The sequence below is a fragment of the Lactuca virosa genome, chromosome 6 (assembly GCF_052849685.1).
Source record: "Lactuca virosa cultivar CGN04683 chromosome 6, Lactuca_virosa_CGN04683_v6, whole genome shotgun sequence".
In the NCBI taxonomy this organism is placed as follows: domain Eukaryota; kingdom Viridiplantae; phylum Streptophyta; class Magnoliopsida; order Asterales; family Asteraceae; genus Lactuca; species Lactuca virosa.
Genome location: NC_136431.1, coordinates 75,950,253 through 75,971,654, shown reverse-complemented (window position 1 = coordinate 75,971,654; position 21,402 = coordinate 75,950,253). Strand labels below are relative to the sequence as shown.

General features: G+C 37.1%; 2 long non-coding RNA genes across 2 annotated transcripts; one reads left to right on the top strand and one right to left on the bottom strand.

Annotated features, from left to right (window-relative positions):
• Positions 1-2,220: 2,220 nt before the first annotated feature.
• LOC145122811 (uncharacterized) lies at positions 2,221-3,792 on the bottom strand. The gene is made up of 3 exons (XR_013714747.1): positions 3,512-3,792; positions 3,313-3,406; positions 2,221-3,215 (listed from the first exon to the last, which is right to left on the bottom strand). It is a non-coding gene; the product is annotated as an uncharacterized LOC145122811 (long non-coding RNA).
• Positions 3,793-6,257: 2,465 nt separating this feature from the next.
• LOC145120619 (uncharacterized) lies at positions 6,258-8,130 on the top strand. Its single transcript, XR_013714265.1, has 2 exons — positions 6,258-7,366; positions 7,615-8,130. It is a non-coding gene; the product is annotated as an uncharacterized LOC145120619 (long non-coding RNA).
• Positions 8,131-21,402: the final 13,272 nt, after the last annotated feature.

The following is a 21,402-nucleotide window of genomic DNA, read 5'->3' as shown; positions in this document are numbered from 1 at the left end:
GAAACTATACACTATGCTGTATGACTTCCTTTCTAATGAATGTCTAAGATTTATCATAAGATACCAAATCCACTTTATTAACAACTATCGTAGTTATAAATTATATTTTACATGGTAAAACATAATTGTGAAATCTTTGTTTAAGTTTTCAAATATAAAGTTGAAGTACAAACCGGTAAGAACTATCTAAGGCCTTAATGATATTAAAGGATGAATTAAATCCTACTTGGTATGATTTGCTTTCTAATCAGTATAAATGTCCTCCTTTTATTTCCTTGGGATAACACCTAAAACAATATCATTTGTACCTTAAGTACAAACACCAACTAACCAGTAGATATAACATTTTGTTCATAAGATTTTGTATGGAAGGGCTCCATCCCTATCTTATTAAAATTTTTAATAGATTTAAAGCTTATGTGGGACTAAAGCTTTTGAACCCAAAATAAACTAGATACATATTTGTATAATACTCTAAACATGGCTTAGATTATTATATACAAACCCACCAAGAATAAGTTCTCTTATTCCCTTGATAATTGAGTTAGTAGAAAGCAAGCTTCTAATGACAAAGCTAGTGGGAGGCACATGGAACTTGAAGCAGCTCAAGAAACATAACATGATGTAGTTATAGTTGGCACTAGATTTAACAAGGATTGTTAAACCTAAATAATAGTTATTCACAAACACAAATTTTTCGCATTAGTGATATGAATCATCTATAACTTGAGAAATGTGGAATCTCTCATTGATGAGCTTTTATTGATGGTTTCTAGTAAATCCATCAAATACCAAGATGCTATGTCAAATCTCGAATCTGATTAATAACTTAGAATCATGAACATGAGATGTAATCCATGTATGATAATCAAGTATGGTCTTGATTAAACTTCCTCTCTATAGCAAGGCTAGAAGGACTAAGTGAATCTTCTAGAAAGAATACATTACATGGATAACCATACACATTTAAAGCAAGACTTGTTATAAAAAGATTTTCTCATACTCATGTCATTGACTATGGTCCTTATCATACTCATGACATTGACTATGATCAAACCTTTTTCACAAGTAGCTTTGATTAGATCAACAAGGATATTGTTTACTATGCAAAAGGCTTATGTATTCAAGATGGGATTTGTTCCTCTTATGTGTTGAGAGTTAGACATCTAAGGCGTCTTACCAAAAGTTGAACACCAAATGAGATTGATTGCGATCCGTATATCATGTTCAACATGATGTCTGTGACAAAGGGATAACTGATAAACTTATCTTATACACCAATTGTAGCTTTGAACTTTTTGGGAATTGGGCGTTGATAGAATGTCACAAAGTGGTATTTTGATGGGGGAAGTGAAATGTTGTTAGACGTTCACCACTGTCTATATCAGTCTAATATGAATCTTGCGCAAGTGGCAGATTGAAAGATCTAGTATGCTCAAGAATCATATTAAAGTGATATTGCAACTTAACATATGATACTAATGGGTCACATTAACAACAACTTGATACAATTGATTATCTATTAGAAATTAGTTTTAATAAATATTCAATAAACTCTTATAATTAAATTGGAAATTATTTATTTTTAGGAAATAATAATTTTCATTAGCAAATAACATTATATATAATTCATATGGTATGAATTAATAAGTCATGCACAACATTTTGGACTAGATAAATTCTTTTGTCTTTTACCAAAAAGTTAAAGTTCATATTTTATAAACTTGGTTTATAAAATATAAAAGGTTTTTTTCTTCTTTTGCCTTTATAATTTCGAATATTGGCTAGATAAAAGAGAGTATGAGCTTTTCATTTGTTTAATGAAAAAGAACACTTCTCTAAAAAGACAAGCATCGACAATATGATTAAAATAAAAAGTGATGGTCTTTTGATTAATTTATTCAAAATAAAATGCATGACTTGAAGCATGGGGAACACATAGGCTTTAGGGGCATGGGTTCTTAAAGTGTTAAGAACTTATGGACCAAAGATTTTCTATATAAAGTGATGCTTTCATATCTCTTTCACCACTCATGCAAAAAATCGTAACTGTGTATGTATGTGTGTTTCTCTCTAGTTATAGTTGAATACTTGAAGATTACACTCTTGCTTATGCTATCTTTATGTTCTTATTTTGATAAGAACATAGACTTTAAGTGTCTTAAGAGTTTTATACAAAAGAACTAGCATTCTACATCAAGTTGAGTCATTGTTGGTGTCTCTAAAGTTCTACATTCTCCATCAACTTCCAAGCCTCCCCTTGAGGATTCAAAGTTTACAAAGGTTGTTAAACACTTCTTCCTCTTTGGTGCTTGTTTTCTTTCCAAACTTTGCAAAAAGATCTTGGTGGGTATAAACTTGGTTTATGTTTATTCAAATTTTAAAGTCTTCCGTTGCTAAATCTTATGTTGTTGAAACTAATGTATGTATAAAAACCCAACAACAAAGCCTCTAGCAAGTGGGCTAGTCCCACATTAGTGCGATTGAATTATTTGAGAGGTTCATTTCAATCTGTCGCTCATATTAATAACAGCTCCCTATACAATTTTGTGTTTAAAAATATACATGCACAAAAAGACAAGTCTTTGACCGGACTAAAAAAACTGAGATCAACCCTGTCTAAACAAGATTGGTCCTAAAAAACACTAGACCAACAATAAACCAGTCGGAGACCGTCCATGACTCATCTGAAAAGAAACAACATCGTTCTGAGACCGGTCTCAAAAAAGACTCGACCATTTCGAGACCAACACAAAACCAAAACCTGACCATTTCGAGATCAATACAAAACTGTTCTAAGAGCGGCCCACGACTGGTCTAAATAAAGGCCTCACTAGTACAAAAGTCATTTAATAGTGCAACTAAAATGATTTATTGGTGCATATATTGAACCGCACCAACAAATATAGCATCAAAAAATACACTTATTTAATAGTGTGGTTAGAAAACCGCACCAAAAAAATACTTAGAACCGCCCCAAAAAAAACAAATGGGTTTAAAAAAAGAAGATGACAACCGCACCAATATATGCTAGAACCGCACCTAAAAAACGGCTTTTCTTTTTTATTTCGTTTTCTCCACCTTTATATCTTCCTCTGCAAAAATTTGTGTTCTCTTTTGAGCTTCATATAGCTCATATATCTTTGTAAGGATATCATAATTCTTAGACACTACAAGCTTCCGCTTCTTTGTCCAATCCTTTCATGCTTCCACGGCTGCATAGTGAAACAATGGTTTGCCATGGCTTATCTAGCTTATAAATTTAAAATGCTTCACCAAAAAAACTAAAAGCTTTTTAAAAGTTCAACTTACATGGTTTGTAGTTAACATGCTAGAACCCGCAGGTTTATGATCAACATCAATATTCTTTGTAATTGTTAGCCACTGGCAGCATAACTTCTAAAAACTGAGGCAACAAACACACAAGAAAACGGTATCATGATATTTTCAATGACATTTGAGCAAATCAGGCAACAAATAACACTTATTGATGCAAATTCTATTTCAATACCCAGATGGACGTTAAGCTGTAAATTGCAATTTAATTGTGGCCTTGACATCGATGATGGAGGTGGTGGTAGTCAGAATCGGTGATGATAGGGATGGGGTGATAGGACTCAACGATGGTGGTGACTGCAGAAGGAATTGACGATGTAGGGTTAGTGAGGCCAAATGAAATTAGGTTAAAAAAATTTAGTAGAGGAGAAAAGCATCGCGCGGGGATGAAAATTTGCAAGGAGCATCGCCCGGGAACTAAAGTGTTAGGAGGGAACTCAATAATTAATGGTGCGGTCAAATCTAAACGCATCAATAAATGTTTTTTAATACATTTATATAGAAACCGCACCAACAAATCTATTATCAGCCGCACCAACAAATCTATTATCAGGTGCGGTTTTCTTATTTTTTATGTGATAGATATCTAATAATGCGGTTTCTAGAAGGGACCGCACCAAAAAATAAAAAGGGATCGCACTATTAAATGACTTATGTATTATTGCCGGTAGCCAAAATTTATAAACATATCATTTTTGTGTTGATTAAACAATTTTTAATCAGACATTATTTTTTTTTCCTTTTATTAAACGTAAGTGTATAATTTTAATAAACTTTAATCTATAATTTTTGTGTTAGTCATATATTTGTTAATGTAAAAACTCGAAACCGAAAAAAAACCCAGAACAAGAACCACAAAAGGTACGAGACCAGACCCAAAAAGACCGAGACCCAAAAAAACTAGACCGAAAGGACCGGTACCAAAAAAACTGGACCGTTCTGACACCGAACCTAAAAAGACCGGACCATTTCTACACCGACACAAGACCAGTCCCGGACCGCCAATGTGCATCTTTGTTTAAAAGTCAATGCTCCGTCATGTGCTTAACATCTTTGATACATGTTCATTGCTGGAATTCCATCATGTGGTTAACTTCTTTGATGCATGTTCATTGTTGGAATTCCATCATGTGGTTAACTTCTTTGATGCATATGTTCATTGTTGGACGTTTCATAATGTGGTAAACTTCTTTGATGCATGTTCTCCATCATGTGGTTAACTGCTTTGATGCATGTTCATTGTTGGAATTCCATCATGTGGTTAACTTCTTTGATGCATGTTCATTGTTGAAATTCGTATTAAGGAATGTGCGGGTTCAGTGATTTATCTTCACGTTTTCACTTACGTTTTATAGTTTTTATATATACATGCAGATTAATAAGAATTTGAATGTTTTTGATAAATATTTATATATACATTATTTACATAAAAGAAGTATTCGATAAAATCCAATTTATTTGAAAATTCAAAAGAATCGAGCTCGTTAATATGAATTTTATGCAATAAAATTAAGAATAAATTGATTAAATTTGACCATTTTATAAATAAAAGTTAATATCGACTATTAAGTCTGGTTGATAAAGTATCACCTTAATAGAACTTGTTTTTTGATTGTTATAGTTGCACATGTTTTTTTATATGTTATAGTTGCACATATATTTTGACGCATTTGTTTTCCTTTAAAATATCGAATATGTTTCCTTTTAAACTCCCATTATGTTTTAATTTTATCTTTTTGTTTTCTAATGAAAATGCTATTTAAATATTAATTGATTCTTATACAACAATTTTTTTCCATACATAATAATTTATGCATTATAAAATTGTACAGTAAATAAGTCAAATTTCTCTTTCACCGCATAGTTTGACAACAGAATTTTTTAGTATTTTCCGGTAATAAAGATGGAAGTTTCATTTTTAGAGCAACTAAAACTCACTAGGTCCGAGTTAATGTGGGGTTGGTGTGTTAAGAATATTATAGACATTGTAAATATGTTGTTTGTACCGGACTGAAATACTTAATAAGTTGAAAGAGTAGATGTTAAGAAGGTGGAAAGAAAAAAAAAATATGAAAACTAGGAGTAATAATTTGGGAGTCCAATGGGCAAAATTTACATTAAGTTTAGAGGAGTAAAGTGGTAGTGGGTGTGAATGTATAGTATGATACATATTAATAAAAAAGTGAAAATAAATCTCCACTCACACAAGCTAACTAGTGTTGTAAACGTTACAAAACAATTCAATTCAAAATTTCTTTTAGATTACGTGAATAAAATAAACACGTAATTCATCTGTAATTATCGATTTGAATGTTTGGACCCGAATTTGCGTCATAGTTTCGGTGTAATATCGTTTCAATCCATTTGTTTAAATATGTTGAAATCCCTTTCCAAAAACATATTTATTTACATGTGGGGTTCATGTCAAATTTGATGTTGTATCAAAAATTATATCCCTAAAATAGACAAGTAAAAGTAAAACTAATAAAAAAAGACTTACCTCTGAGCATTTGGCATCAAGTTTCTTCAAGTGCTAATATATTCACATAGCTCTCTCTCTCTCTCAAAGACATTCCTGAGAGGAAAGCGGTGTGGGACAGATGGTGGAGGTGCTATAAACCGGGGAAGATGAAACCGGTTTAAGGTTAATTGACGCAATAATAATAATAATTATTATGAATAATATACAAAATAAGTGGGAAATAATTATTATGAATAATATACAAAATAAGGGGTAAAAAGTAAATCCAACAGAAAAGGATAACACGGGGATCAAAATACCAACAAAATTTGTTTTTGGATCTTATCCACAACAACCATTATAGAATAAGGACCAAATTTGTAATTTAATATTTTCTTTAACTCGTTTATATATATCATTCCAAGGAGACTTTTCCCTCAGATTTAACTCTTTCCGAAGACAATCTTTCTCTTTGCATCTTCTTACACCTGAATTGAAGTTTATCCCACCACCATTTCCTTTCCCTTCGAATACAGCCAGTTAAGGAGTCTTAAAACTTTATACCCCAATATTACAACACAATGTCAATACCTTATATCACCTGTGGATTTCGCTATACCAGTCACATCAGCAAAACAGGTTCAGTGAACATTGCTGTGGACTGGGGTCTATATCGCACTAGCATCTCTGTGCTGCGTCCTTTCAATAGTGGCTGATTATTACATGGTTTTTTGAACAGAAAGCTATGGTTTCTGTGTAAATATTTCTTTCTAATGCTGCTTCTCTCACTGTGATAGGTGTTGCAATAAAGTACCATGGATCTGACTACTCTAATGTCAGGTTATGTATACCACGCTGCAAGCTTGGAAGCCTGACCTTTATGTGCACCATGGTGGTTAATCTATTGCCTTCTCCATCAACCATGGACAATAAAGAACTTGTCTCAAACATCATAGATATAATTATGATAAGTTCTTTGTTGTCCATGTCGTTGATAGAGCAGGCAAAAAATTAGACACCATGTCGCACATAAAGTTTATACTTCCAAGTTTTGTAGCTTGGTCGACATAATTACCTGGCATTGGATTATTCAAATCCACTGGTAGCTTCATTGCGACAGCTATTACAGAAAGAGAAGTAGCATATGTTCAGTGAATATTTACATGGAAACCATAATTTTTTGATCCTGAAACCATGTAGTAAATCTGCCATCATTGCAATGATGCAAAACAGAGATGCTAAGGCAATATATATACATCCCAATCCATGGCATGGGTTCACTGAACCTGTTTTGCAGATCTGACCCGTATACTAACAAGGTTGAACGCCATCTGGTAACTGTTGAAGCTCATATATTACATACGACCATATCAAGCCTTTCTTTTTTTTTTTTCTTTTTTTTTTGTTACTGTTATAGAAAACACGGTTTAAAACAGGAATAGCGGAATCATCTTCTAGATACTAGGTGTCTGTATCAGGGACCGACCTAAACGATGAGAAACGATGAGGAACAGATTTACCATGTGGCCAACTCGCACATGGAGTGCTGGAGCATGGGCCAAATTTAAAGTTGGTTAAGTAACATATTATTTAAATATGGTGCATAAATAAAACATATCAATTTTGTTGTAATTTTTATTTATTTATTCATATAAAATATAATATAATAGTTAATAGTTAATAGTCATTCTTTTAATTTATTAGTTTTTGTATGTAATATATTAATGTTGAACTAATTTATTTTGTGTAAAATATAACTATGTTGAAGATAGTGACCATTTTGAAAAAGCTCTTGGTGCTCTCGGTTTTGGTGGCAGGAGACAACCACCTCATGGTTTTCATGGGGTTTCTAGCACAATATGGAGTCTTGAAGCCTTTACATGTAATGATTGTTTTGGCAATTGGGAGCTTGAATACATCATTTTGAAGATTTGATGATTTGTCCCTTAGGAATGGAGTTCACAATTCTTACTTGGAGACCTAGGTTAACCCAATTTCAAATCGGTCCAAGAAAAATATGGACCAGAAAGGTGGAACGATAAGTACGTGTACAAGCATCTGGAACGAAGAAAACAATGTGAATTAGGGCGTTATTAGGGAACAAAAGCAACTCCTAGTGAATCTCTATTATGATGTCTCGTAAATCTCGACATCAACGCATCTATAACATCGTTTCTCCTTCTCGCATACACAATTGTGAGATCGGTATTCTTGTTTCTCACTTTCCAATTGTTCAAATGATTTCCTTATCGTACTTATCGAGTTGCGGTCTATCGTGATCTACTTCTCACTGAATAATTATCGAAATATTACAATCTTGCTAACTCCTTCTATGTTGTCGTGTTGAACTGCTGATTTCACCACTCTTATGTGTTTAACTGATGATTTTGTCTTTCTATTTGTGTTCAACTCTGATTTCTAGAATTATTAGAAGATACCAGATAAGGTTTGATCAACATCAAATCTTTTTATTTTAATTTCTAATTCTTATTTATGCTTTTTCGTTTCTGATTTTTTTGTTATTTCTTTTTCTTTCTAATTTTTGTTTGTCAATGCTTATAATTTCTCATTCTTTGTTTGTTTTAGAATCCGATTTTTTAAGTCGGATTCTTATATATTTTTCCCTCCCCTTTGTGTGGAATTCTGATTTCTATGATTATACCATATAAGATTTTTTGAATTTCTCATTGCTTTTTCCCTCCCCTTTGTCAAAGATTTCTGAAGTGATTATATATTTTTCCCTCCCCTTTGTCAAAGATTTAAATTTCTCATTGCTTTTTGTTTTGGAATCAGATTTTTTGAAGTCGGATTCTTCAAGTTAGACTGAAACAGTGAAACTTAAATTTCCATGTCTTAGATTTTTCAATGAATTAGTTAATATGTTTGTACATATTTGAATCATTGTTTGTAAAACTTTTCTTAAGGTCATCAATGTCAAATTCAAGGTTAAATGGTTTGGAACTATTATGCATAAAGAAAGATATGTTAAATATAACTGATCTTAATATTGTTATCAATGATTTTGCTTTTAAAAAAACTAGAAGTAATTTTTTTTAAATTAGTTGTTTTTTTGTAAATGATGTGGTTATATTTATGTTTTTGATAATATTATTAATGATTTTAGTAAATTAGTATATTTTCTCTAATATTTATTACATTTGGGATTTTTAGGGGCCCTTTTTTCTTCTCGCCCCGTGCCCAAAATATGTTTGGATCGAACCGTGCTTGAACATAATGTAAATCATCTAAATGGAGTTCGGTTTTTGCAAAATCTTGTATATTGTCAGGAATTTGCATATATTAAGAACGAATCGATTAATCCAAATTTAATATGTTGTGATGTGTTTCCTTGTTTATGTATGTTGTATGTGCTAGAGGTGTCGATAACCTACCGTGGAACAATTATTTAGGATGTATTGTGTAAGATCCTAAATTTTCAACCAAAATTTTAATTTTTATATAAGAGTAATCATTCGAATCTAATTCACAAAAAGTATAGTAAGACAAGTAATGGTTCAATTATGTCAAACCATGATAAAAAAAAACCTAAGTAATAATAAAGATAGTAAAAATCAAATAAGCAGAGAAGACTCCAAAACATATCCATGGATGTGATGCAATCAAACCGTGACCTTCCCTTCGCTTCCTGGACATCTTGAAAACATTTAAATTTAAAAGAGTAAACACAAAGCTTAGTGAGTTCCCCAAGTATTACATAAGCATGTGAATGATATGATCCGACTATAGTCTTATACTCACTTCCGTTGCTACAGTCCAACCACAGTCTTTCTTGCTATGATTCAATCATAGTCTTTCATGCAACTCATATGGTCCAGCCGTAGGATTTCATACAAGTGATATGGTCCACGATAGTATTTCATACGATTTCTATAGTCCAACCATAGTATTTCATACAAAAGTAACACGAACCACCTATAGTCCAACATAGATCCAACCTTAGTCTATAGGTCAAACCCACTAATTTTGACAAAAAGTTAAACTGCCAAAAATGGCAAGGTCAAAGTTTATGGTAGGCACACCATTATTTAGACTAGGCACTCCGCTCTCATTACACGACAAAACAGCCGTGAAACCCTAATAAGCGTGTCATGCACCATAATAGGTATGTCATACCTAGTTGCTTAATAGCCCGTTTCTATTAAGTCCTTAATCCCTTAAGTTAGAGGCTCCAATTCTCATATCTGGACCTCCTTAGATACTTGATGGATAATGTTTCCAACTTTATCCATCTCCATGCCTAAAACTTTTCAAAACTCCAAACCTAACTCTAAAATGGACTAAGTCTCATGTATAACACCAAGGAGATTCATGCAATTCCATTTTTCCATCATTAAACAAGTCCCAAAGTCATAATATCGAAATATGATATTATGGACTTTTCCAAACTCCAAGAACATCATAAAAATGGACCAAAGGGACTAAAACTGCATACAAACAAGATCTTAAGGAAACAAACACCAAGGTTGGCACTTCATTCTCACAATGGTCCGAAAACAATATAAGAATGTTGGATATATATATATATATATATATATATATATATATATATATATATATATATATAAGTTGGACCCAAGCTCCTGTAACGACGTAAATTTTCAAACAATTTTTCATTTTTTAAACAACATGATTATCATTTAAACATTCTCAAATCTCATGTTCAACAATTGTCATCAAATAAAACATATCCCAAGATCACAAATAAAATCCTCGGTCTGTGTGTACAGATCATGCTGGCGCCTTCCCGCGATCGTCACTAGTACCTGAAACACATAACACATAACACTGTAAGCATAAATGCTTAGTGAGTTCCCCAAAATACCACATATAACACATATTAGCCACTCGAGGCTATAACTCTGTGGGCCCACTGGCCCTAACTCTGTGGACCTTCTGGTCCTAACTCTGTGGACCTTCCGGTCCTAACTCTGTAAACTCTGGAATACACACAGCATAAATCACATAGAAATAATGCAGTGCAACACATCACATACATATCATACAAGATACGCTGTCACATAACTCTACTTACCACTCAAGGTAAAGTATAGTGAGAAGACTCACCTGACAAGCAGCAAGTAAATAACCTCGCACCCGAAACTCGAACTAGCCTCCGCGTAGCACAAAAGATGAATATCTCTAATCAATACTCTTTACACGACCCTAATAAATGAGGGCTATTCTTCTCTCTCTAACTCTTGAATTGGGTAAAAGACCATTTTACCCCTCCATGGTCTCCATTACTCATGTTGACCAAACCCCAGAGTCAACAGAAGTCAAACTCGAGTCAACAGTCCATGTCTGACCCGACTCGTCGAGTGCACTCATGCAACTCGTCGAGTCCACTCACATCCTCAGAAGTCTCGTGAAGGTCCAGCTCAGCTCGTTGAGTTGACCCCCAACTCGTCGAGCTATCGCATGCTCAAGCTCATCGGGACAAACCCTCACTGACTCGTCGAGTCAACTCATGGACTCGACGAGTCCCCTCGGTCTGATTCCTCATTCAGACGCCCAAAGTCAGATCTCTCATTCCAAACCCTAGATCTAGCCCTTTAAGACACCAGAGACACATAAAGTCTCGACCTTTACGTTCATGCATGGCATAAATGCCTCAAAATGCCAAAACAAGCCCTTCTTAAGGTGTTAATGTTGGATTAGTGTCTAAGGCTATAACTATATTTGGTAAATACTTGACCCGGTTATGCATGGTCCTTTTGGGTTGCCTTCACCATAGCAACTTGACAGGATGATTTGTTAAGAGAGTAGAAATATTATTAATATATTATGAGAATAATATATTGAGGAAATAATAATATTATTTGATTAATATAAGTCATATATTAATTGAGAATTAATTTGGTGACTTAAAGAGGTTAATTGAATAAAGGGGCATAAACTGTCAAATGTGTGATAGTTGTATTTTGGGCTATGTATCCTTATGGATATTAGGGTGAACGAAATTTAGGGGCTTGGGAACCTTAATTTCGTCCAAGCCTTGTATCTAGAAGGATCTTGGATTGCTTAGGGCCTAAGTCATTCAATTAGGGTTAAAGGAGAAACCCTAATAGCTCATAGTATAAATAGGACCCTTGGGATGGAGAAATGGACACTCTTGCAAGCCAAGGAACCCTAGGGCCGATTTCTATCCCTCCTCCCTCTCTCTCAAGATCATCTTCTTGCTATTTGGTGTTTGTAAGCCATTAGAAGAGTGACAATTGTGACTCTAAGCTCCAAGAAGAAGAAGTATCAAGCAAGTAATTCAAGGTATTCTTTCAGATCTGATTTCATATGATTAGATTCAATATATTACATTAGATCTAGTGTTGCAAGTCTTGGATTCAATGCATGTTCAATTAGAGAAACCTAGATCCAAGCAATTAGGGTTTGCATGTGCACATAGGAAAGTTCTTATGGCTCAAACCCATCAGTGGTATCAGAGCTTTGATTGATTTCTATTGAATTGATGCATTGGTTGATTGCTTGTTGCTTACAAAATTCGATTTTTGTGATTCTGAATGCTGTACTCGGCGAGTTCCACTGTGGACTCGGCGAGTAGCTCCAACTCGGCGAGTCCATAGAGGAACTCGGCGAGTTCAAGCGTCAGAGTGAGGTAGTTTCGGGATTTCTTGCTGTATTTCTTGAGGATACTTGCCTTAACTGTTTTGGGTCATTAAAATCCGATTTGAATCATATATATGAGTATATTCTTGACCAAAATAAAAGATAATTGCCAATTAGTTGAATAATAATTTCCTTATATGATTTTGATTGATTATTTGAATTGAATTGGTAAATTGTCATGCAAGTAATGTTAAGTAAGATCAAATTGAGATAATCTAATTTGTTGATTTATATTATTTGCTATTTGATCCTTATGTTTTGAAAAGTTCAAAACTTGTCCTCAAGTTTTGAAATTTATATTTTGTGATTAAATGTTTAATTTGAATAATTTAAATTTCAAATCCCTAGAATTTTACAAGTTTAAAATTCAACCCTATACTATTATATTATTACAACCTTAATATATATATATGTATAATTTAAAATGCTAGTCTTACCGTTAGTAGGCCTCATTCACGAAGCCAGTCTATAAGGTGGATATAAGGTTGCTGCCTATAAAATGGCGCTTAATGGGTGTACATTCACACCCACCGCTTGCTTGACTGGTGGAGGGTCGTTAGCCGAACGGGTAGGATAGGGCAAACCTCCTCTCATTAATAAGTATAATGAATCTATATAAAGTAACTAAACATGTTTTATAAAATTCCCAATCTTAGTTACTTTAGGAAAAGTGAATTGATGCAATCCCATGAAATTACACTTTGTACCCTTGCTAAGACATTAATGGAGCGCGTGTGGTTAACCGGCACATTAATTGGGTTCTAAGCAAAGGTGGCAAAGGGTGACTCATTGTTTGTTATAGTTCAATGGAGCGTGTGTGGTTAACCAGCACATTGAATAGGTAACTGTAACAGTGGGGGCACCTTGTACATTTGCATGGTTATTCACACCCACTTTGTGATCCTCGGCATCCCAGTCACAAACGAGAGGGGCATATCGAGATTTAAACATGTCATTGAAAGGTTCAATGAATCTCAATGAAATCTAGGAATTCTCAATACATTTAAAACTTAAAGCTTATGTTTTTCATGGTGAAGAATTAGTTAATCGTCATTCACTTACCTCCAAATTATTTGCATATTGGATTACGGCATCCCTTTTCTAATGTGTAAATAACGTTGTTGGGTCCTAGCCCTAATTTTTCATTTTGGGTGTTAATTAGGGACTTAATCTAATCAAACTTTGTTCTTTCTATTTGTAGATGTCTAACGCAAACAACACAGCTGCTAGCTCATTTCCTCTAATGAGCCTTTGTCAAAAAGTGACATTCGATGGAACGAACTTTAGCGAATGGATAAGATACATTCGCACAATCGCGCGTTACGAGGACAAAGAGTATGTTCTCGATGAGAAGCTCGAAAAGATCAATCCAAAAACTGCTACTCCTGAAGAAATGGCTGTCTTTGAGAACCATGAGCGTGATGCAACGAAGGTCCATTGCATCATGATAGCCACAATGAACTCAGAATTCCAAAAGTCCTATGAGGACATGTATCCTTATGAGATGCATCTAGACTTGATGGAGAGGTATCACCAAAGCGCGAGGCAAGAGCGCTATGAAATCATAACGAATATGATTACTGCTAAAATGGGAAGTGGAGAGTCTCTTACTGTGCACTTGCAAAAGATGCAAAGGTATGTTGATCGTCTTCGCAAGTTGAATGTCAACTTTGGGGAAGATTTGGCTATCGACATTGTTCTTCACTCCTTGCCCTCATGCTACAACCAATTTAGGATGACCTACCACATGAACAAGGAAGAGGTCACCCTAAGCAAACTCCAAGGGCTCCTGAGGACTGCTGAGAGCAACCTCAAGGACAAGTCTGTTGCACCAACTCCCAATCCACCCGTTGCTCCTGTTTTGGCTATTGGACAGGGAAGGGGCAAGAAGAGGAAGGCTTTTTCAAAGAACCACCACAAAGGAAAGTCCCAAAATGGTTCCTCCTCTAGTGGGTCCAAGGTTGATCCTGCTAAGCCCAACCCAAACCCAAAGGAGGCAGAGTGCCACCATTGCCACAAAATAGGGCATTGTAAGAGAAGCTGCCCGGAATATCTGCAAGCCATCAAGGATGGGAAGATCAAGCCATCTTTTGCAGGTATTTACACAATTAAATCTAATGATTCATCTCATGCTATTTCTTGGGTTCTTGATACAGGGTGTGGTTACCACATTTGTTCTGATTTGCAGGGACTAGGAAGAAATAGGGATGTGGAGCTTGGAAGAATAAATCTGATCATGGGAAACAGAAGAACGTCGCCTGTCACCAAGATTGGAGTGTATTCTTTAGAGCTTAGGAATGGTTTGAATTTAGAATTAAATAATTGTTGCTACTCGCCAGATATGGCAAGAAACATCATTTCTTTTCATGGTTTATTTAGACAAGGATTTAGATATTCGTTTAATAATGAGAATGGTTCGATTTATGCTTATCTAAATGGTGTTTTATATTTTGAAGCAATGCCTTGTAATGGAATTTATGAAACTGTTATGGTTATAGATAACCTAGGAAATGATGTGTTGTGTATGGATTCTTCCAATGGTATGGATAAAGCATCCTTGTGGCATTGTCGTCTTGGACATGTCAACAAGAAGCGCATAGCCCAACTCCAAAAGGATGGAGTGTTGGAGTCGTTCAACCTTAGGGAAGATGACACGTGCGAATCTTGTTTACTTGGAAAGATGACCAAGTCACCCTTCACTGGCACTTGTGCGAGGGGTGAGGGTTTATTGGATCTCATACATACAGATGTATGTGGACCCTTTAGATCCACCACAAGGGATGCAAATCGCTTCTATGTGACTTTCACAGATGATTATAGCAGATATGGATATATCTACTTAATCAAGCACAAGTCAAAAACCTTTGAAAAGTTCAAAGAGTTTAAACAAGAAGTGGAGAATCAATTGGGCAGGAATATCAAGATGCTTCGATCTGATCGAGGTGGAGAGTACCTAAGTCTTGAATTCCACGACTACCTCAAGGAATGTGGAATAGTTTCACAATTGACGCCACCTAGGACACCACAATTGAATGGTGTAGCTGAGAGGCGTAATCGAACCTTGCTAGACATGGTTCGTTCCATGATGAGTCGTGCTTCACTACCTATCTCATTCTGGGGGTATGCCTTAGATACTGCCGCCCATAACCTTAATTTAGTACCCACAAAGAAGGTTGCCAAAACACCTCACGAGATGTGGACAGGGAAAGCTCCCTCATTGGCACATATCAAGGTTTGGGGCTGTGAAGTTTTCGTAAGACGAGAAACTCACGACAAGCTCGAACCTCGTAGTGAGCGATGTATATTCATCGGCTACCCACAGAAATCCTTTGGATATCTCTTCTATAGGCCGAGTGACAATGTTGTCTTCGTTGCGAGGAGAGGGGTTTTCCGAGAGCGAGAACTCATAAGCCAAGGAGACAGTGGGAGGCAAGTCGATCTTGAAGAGATTCAAGAATCTAGCGATGAAGGAACCTCTAACACTGGCGCTCAACCCGAGGAGGAAACTCCGGTTGAACCAATTGACGAGTCCTTACCTCTTAGACGTTCCGAAAGAGTTAGAGTTCATCCCCAGTTTTATGGTTTTCATATTACTACCGAAGGGGACACGTATATTAGTGATGGTACACTAATAAATCTAGATGAACCTAATAGCTATAAGGAAGCCATGGCAGGCCCAGAGTCTGTAAAATGGAAAGAGGCGATGGACAGCGAGATTCAGTCCATGTATGACAACCAAGTTTGGAATTTGGTTGACAATGTACCAGGTCGTAAGACGGTCGGGTGCAAGTGGATCTTCAAGAAGAAGACCGGCGTGGATGGGAACGTGCACACTTATAAGGCGCGATTGGTTGCGAAGGGTTTCACTCAGACTCCTGGAGTTGACTACGACGAAACCTTCTCACCAGTTGCGAAGATAAAGTCTATTAGGGTGATGCTAGCCATTGCTGCATTTCATGACTATGAAATATGGCAAATGGATGTAAAAACCGCTTTTCTTAATGGGAAGTTGGCTGAGGATGTTTACATGGCTCAGCCAGAGGGTTTTGTCGATCCAAAGCATCCCAATAGAGTGTGTAAGCTTGAGAAGTCCATTTATGGGCTTAAGCAAGCATCTCGCAGATGGAATCTTTGCTTCAATGAGAAAGTCAAAGAGTTTGGATTTGTACGAAGTGAAGATGAATCATGTGTATATATCAAGGCCAGTGGGAGTATAGTTAGCTTTCTCGTTTTGTATGTCGATGACATACTGCTCATAGGAAACAACGTCCCGACTCTGCAGGAGGTTAAGTCCTGGCTCGGGAAGTGTTTCGCTATGAAGGACCTCGGAGAGGCTTCCTATATTTTAGGAATAAGGATAGTGTGAGAACGAAGTAAGAGACTAATAGGACTTAGTCAGAATACTTACTAGGATAAGGTACTAAAACGTTTTAGTATGGAAAACTCGAAAAAGGGAGAACTACCGATACAGAGTAATGCCAAATTGAGTAAGACTCAAAGCCCGAGTACAGAAGCCGAGATAGCTGAGATGAGCCGAATACCCTATGCTTCCGCAGTTGGCTCAATCATGTACGCTATGACTTGTACTCGCCCTGATGTGGCCTTTGCTTTGAGCATGGTCAGTAGATATCAAGGGAACCCGGGCAGAGCTCATTGGATTGCGGTCAAGAATATACTTAAGTACCTTCGGAGGACCAAGGAATGGTTTTTAGTCCTTGGAGGGAGTGATGACTTAAAGGTGCGAGGGTATAGTGATGCCAGTTTTCAGACCGACAGGGACAACTACCGTTCGCATTCGGGCTGGGTCTTTACCCTTAATGGGGGAGCGGTGACTTGGAAAAGTTCCAAGCAAGAAACAGTAGCTGATTCAACGTGCGAATCAGAGTACATTGCAGCGAGCGAAGCGTTAAAGGAGGCTATGTGGTTGAAGAACTTCATTGGTGATCTTGGAGTTGTGCCTACCATAAAGGAGCCTATGGAAATTTTCTGTGATAATGAAGGAGCGGTTGCCTTGACCAAGGAACTGAGGGATCATGGTAGATCTCGACATATCGACAGAAAATATCATTTTATTAGACATCGAGTAGAAGAAGGACACCTCGTGGTAAAGAGGGTATCGTCAGAGGATAACCCAGCAGATCCGCTTACGAAGGGAATTAGCAGGGTTAAGCATTTGCAGCACGCTAGGAGCATTGGGCTAAAGGACGATATTAGTTTAGATTAGATAGTTTGGAAACGTGTAATAGATAAATGTAGTTGACATTTGATGATTAAATAAAGGAGTATTATTTATAAGTAAAGCTACTGTCTTATGTTAATTGTTTAACTATTGTTTCATTTTGCATGTTTTGACTTCCTGAGTAATTAATTATTTGATAATAATCGAATTATTCGAATAGTCCACAGTCGTTCATATGTTGGAAGTAGGTATGAATGAAGACTGTCATGAATTGGTGTGTAGATTGTCTAAAGCGTATTAGACATTGCAAAGGTTTGCTGCAACGTTCATGAGTGCTTATGAACGTGATTTGAGCATTGGAATAAACCCGCACTTGTTGGAATCACTTCATGGAATTTATCACGAGTGATCACAAGATGGTAATATCATATAGTCTTAAAACCTAGATATATGGTTTATTGTTTGCTAATTGGTTGTGCATTGATAATGCGCAAACGCATCAGTAACTTGATGTTATAAAACGTATTGTTGTGTGTAATTTGATTAGTGGATAATAAATGCATATAAGTCGAAGTTTATCTGTTCCTTTTATCCTAAGAGGGTAAAAGCGGTATCAGGGCCCCTCGATGATTTGATTTGACTTATGTGTCGGGCCCGGTCAGAACTAAATTGATGTGTTCGATTAAGTTCTATGTCAAATGAATATGAGATCGAGAAACAAATTGCAGGACAATAAGTATGACCATGTTCCATGTAAATGTCCGCACGATATCTAGAACAGAGGATTATACGATCCCTTATCTAAAGGACAGGATACTGATAAGATCAGAGTTGACAGCGTCTTTGAGAGCTACGATTGCTAATCGGATTATATTTGCATATATAGTTACTAGACTTATCCAAGTGGGAGACTGTTGGATTAGTGTCTAAGGCTGTAACTATATTTGGTAAATACTTGACCCGGTTATGCATGGTCCTTTTGGGTTGCCTTCACCATAGCAACTTGACAGGATGATTTGTTAAGAGAGTAGAAATATTATTAATATATTATGAGAATAATATATTGAGGAAATAATAATATTATTTGATTAATATAAGTCATATATTAATTGAGAATTAATTTGGTGACTTAAAGAGGTTAATTGAATAAAGGGGCATAAACTGTCAAATGTGTGATAGTTGTATTTTGGGCTATGTATCCTTATGGATATTAGGGTGAACGAAATTTAGGGGCTTGGGAACCTTAATTTCGTCCAAGCCTTGTATCTAGAAGGATCTTGGATTGCTTAGGGCCTAAGTCATTCAATTAGGGTTAAAGGAGAAACCCTAATAGCTCATAGTATAAATAGGACCCTTGGGATGGAGAAATGGACACTCTTGCAAGCCAAGGAACCCTAGGGCCGATTTCTATCCCTCCTCCCTCTCTCTCAAGATCATCTTCTTGCTATTTTGTGTTTGTAAGCCATTAGAGGAGTGACAATTGTGACTCTAAGCTCCAAGAAGAAGAAGTATCAAGCAAGTAATTCAAGGTATTCTTTCAGATCTGATTTCATATGATTAGATTCAATATATTACATTAGATCTAGTGTTGCAAGTCTTGGATTCAATGCATGTTCAATTAGAGAAACCTAGATCCAAGCAATTAGGGTTTGCATGTGCACATAGGAAAGTTCTTATGGCTCAAACCCATCAGTTAAGCACAACAACCCTCATTTGGATGAATAAAGTTGGGACCTTTGGACTCTAGGGACCTCACAAGATCCAGATCTGAGGACTAGGCTTCTAGCTAATCCATTTTACTCAAAGTCCCAAACCAAAGGTGGTAAAAGCCCTAGAACTCCAAACACATGAGATCTAACCAAAATAATGAGAAAGGTGTAGACTTTTACCTTCCTCAGAAGCTCTGGACGATCTATCACTGGATCCAACTTTCCCCCTCTTGATCCTTGCTTGATCTCCTTCTCTTCTTCTCAAATGATGCACTAAAAATCCCAAGATAGCTTCTCTCTCACTTTCTAGCTCAAATGACCTTTAGGGTTTGCTTCCAGGGAAAGGGTGGCCGCAAATGAGGCTATCAGTGCCTTTAAATAGGTCCCAAACCCCGGAAATTAGGGTTTCTCTAATCAGCGCCTACTCGGCGAGTCCCTCCTCGGACTCGTCGAGTCCACTCATTAAGTCCATGGGAAAAACCCGGCCCGACTCGGCGAGTTGGACCCTCAACTCGTCGAGTCTCTTCTTTAATCACAAGATCAAATTACACGATAATATCCCTGAAAATCCGGATGTTACAATTCTCCCCCACTTGAATTAGATTTCGCCCTCGAAATCGCTCCTCCACAACATATAGATCTAATCCAATAACCAAACAGCACCAACGAAAGGGTCTCATACCACACAACTATCTTCCTCTCTGGACACCTGAATCCAAACAGGAACTCCTCCCTAGAAAAGGACAGACCCATCTGCCACTACGCTACCCCTTCTGACTCTCCAGAATCTGGAACTCTAGTAGCTTGACACACAGCCAGACCGCCCTCTCCAGATGTCACCACGTTATACGCTCCTCGAATAACAAACCCCGATAGCTCACTGCCCCTCTGATTCTCTAGTGGGGACCGATAAAACAAGTCCATGCCCAAAACTGGCTACCGATCACTCGTCCCAGACATGATAAACAATCCAGATCATATACCAAGGAATGGAAGGATCACATCACACCAGGGACTCATCCACTGTACTGTAATCACAACCCCTCTGAACAACGAAACCTCAACACCCTGTCCTCCGACACGTACAATGACCATGCTTGTTCAGAAGCGTCCTCCGACATCTGACAAGCATAAACCTCAGCTCCCTTCTCAATATCCCTTTCAAGACTGAGCGCCAGGTTATCTCCCGACCCAGCAATTGAACCTCCAAAGGTTACCCATTGCGTGTACTAACACGCCTCACTGACTTCCTTATCAATGCAACTATCTCGGCTCTGTGTGACACACGAGTCACGAAGTTCGCTTCACCTCAAGCGAGTACGGAATTCGACTCGCTCTCGACTTCTGCCGTCTACTACTCATTAGTTCCATGTGTTTTGCGGTTTTCTCATACCAACGAATCGACCCACTCCGGTCTAAGACACCAGATGGAACAATACCCCCTTCCAAATGAAGTGCATCTCTGAATCTGGAATCTCATTCCGTCTACTCAATACACCACTAGAATCGAACTCAACTCAAGAGCTTGATCCGGCACAGAATTGGAACCACTCGTCCCAACGAACCACTCAACTCATGACTCATGACCCGCAACTCATGCGTTTCGCACTTATCCACTTCCCTTGGTTGCGACAACCATTACTCAATTTCAGAATATAACGACTCCCAACAAATATGGAGACCCCAGTCTCGCCCCTGGTTCGACCACCAGGCTCCCACAAAATCAAATATTAGGGCTACCCAAGCCCCAAAACTCTTTTGCGCCACGCTCTGATTAGAGAGCACTTCGTCACAACATTCTCTTGCTGACTAGTGGGTACCACGGCTCCCCGCAGTATCACAACGACCTCTCACTGAACAGTGAGTACTACAGCTCCCCGCAGCATCACCACAACCCCTCATTGAATAGTGAGTACTACGTCTCCCCGTAGCATCACCGCAACCTCTCACTGAATAGTGAGTACTACGGCTCCCCGTAGCATCACCGCAACCTCTCACTGAATAGTGAGTACTACGGCTCCCCGTAGCATCACCGCAACCTCTCACTTAATAGTGAGTTCTACGGCTCCCCGCAG